The sequence below is a fragment of the Sinocyclocheilus rhinocerous genome, unplaced genomic scaffold, assembly GCF_001515625.1.
Source record: "Sinocyclocheilus rhinocerous isolate Xijiao unplaced genomic scaffold, SAMN03320098_v1.1 scaffold218, whole genome shotgun sequence".
NCBI lineage: Eukaryota > Metazoa > Chordata > Actinopteri > Cypriniformes > Cyprinidae > Sinocyclocheilus > Sinocyclocheilus rhinocerous.
In genome coordinates, this window is record NW_015664181.1 from 1,059,075 (window position 1) to 1,060,446 (window position 1,372).

The 1,372-nt window shown below is 32.4% G+C and overlaps 1 protein-coding gene across 1 annotated transcript in view; it reads left to right on the top strand.

Moving 5' to 3' along the window:
* Positions 1-1,372, top strand: part of LOC107729740 (ras-related protein Rab-22A-like) — an 11,411-nt gene that overhangs the window by 433 nt on the left and 9,606 nt on the right. Inside the window, exon 2 of the mRNA XM_016540411.1 lies at positions 59-138. The gene's annotated coding sequence lies outside the window, so the exon portion shown is untranslated. The remainder of the gene's footprint in view (positions 1-58; positions 139-1,372) is intronic.

A 1,372-nucleotide genomic window follows, 5' to 3' on the forward strand; every position in this document is an offset into this window, starting at 1 on the left:
ATAAAATTAGTTTAATAGGTTTGTGTATTTTGTTACTGATTTTGATATTGTGTCTTAGGATACAGGGGTTGGAAAGTCAAGTATCGTGTGGAGGTTTGTGGAGGATAGTTTTGATCCCAACATTAATCCCACAATTGGGTAAGCAAACTGCAAAGCACACTCACAGTGAGTTCAAGCAAACGGTGATGCAGGTTTTTCTGATTTCTAATGTGCAATTCTGAAGGATTGGCACATAGCAAACACAGCAAGTGGCGACATGCACTGAAATGGAAGCTGTTTGAAGCAAACAAAATTGATACATAGTGTGTTGAAATTTCCTGAGGATTAGTGTCAGAAAGCACTGTATCAAAAAACAACTTGATTTATTATTATTAAAACATATAATCTTAGTAATAATAATTCAGTATCTTAAGAAAAAAAAAAGTAAATCAGCATCTGGAACTAGTTACACCAGCTGACCTGTTGGTGCTGATAAGTCTGAATGTAATAGAGATTCATATTGCGTTAAGTGATTTAATATACAGCATTGATTGTATAATACATGTTCCATCACAGTGTGTTAAAGATTTAAACTGTGTGACCCATTTTAATTGAGTTACACAAGTGTGAATCCAATTGACACACATTTCAGGGCTCAACAATAAAGATTTTTCTGCTGTCCCAGTCAGGCCAGTCATTCAGATTTGTGACCCTGGACCACAAAACCAGTCATAAGGGTCAATTTTTTCTCTTTTAAAATGTTACAGTAATATTTCTGGGCTGGTGACGTATTTAACCACCCATTCAGATGTGGATGATAAATGTCTAGAGAGTTTGAGAAGTTACATTTTGTTCAGTACATACATTGGATATATTTATATAGGACAGGTAGTGTTGTCAAATCAAATCTTCTGGCATAAGGATTTCATATGGCACAATTTGACATTTTATACCTAATCTGAAGCCACTTTTTCTAATGATATCGTTTGGTTTACTTTACATGCGTTTTTGACCTTATATTCCAAACTTTTGACAAAAACTTTGTACAAAACACAGATATATGCATATACTGTATATATATAACCATAGTCATCGAATCCAACTGCAAGACAGATTCATATGGACAGTTAATGACAAAGCAAAGATAAGTTCAAGCAAAGATCGCACTGACTTCAACTATATAGAGTAAAAATAATGGGGAAAATCTTAAAAGCATGGTCAGGTACATATCAAACTTTACATACAAATATTGCATATTTGAGGTCCATTAAGATATTTTTGTTGTGAGAATATTTTGACAATTAAGCTAATTTTTTATTAAACTATGAATTAGTTTTTTTTATTATTTTGAATGGCAATTCTCTTACAGTACACTTAATTATATATATATATA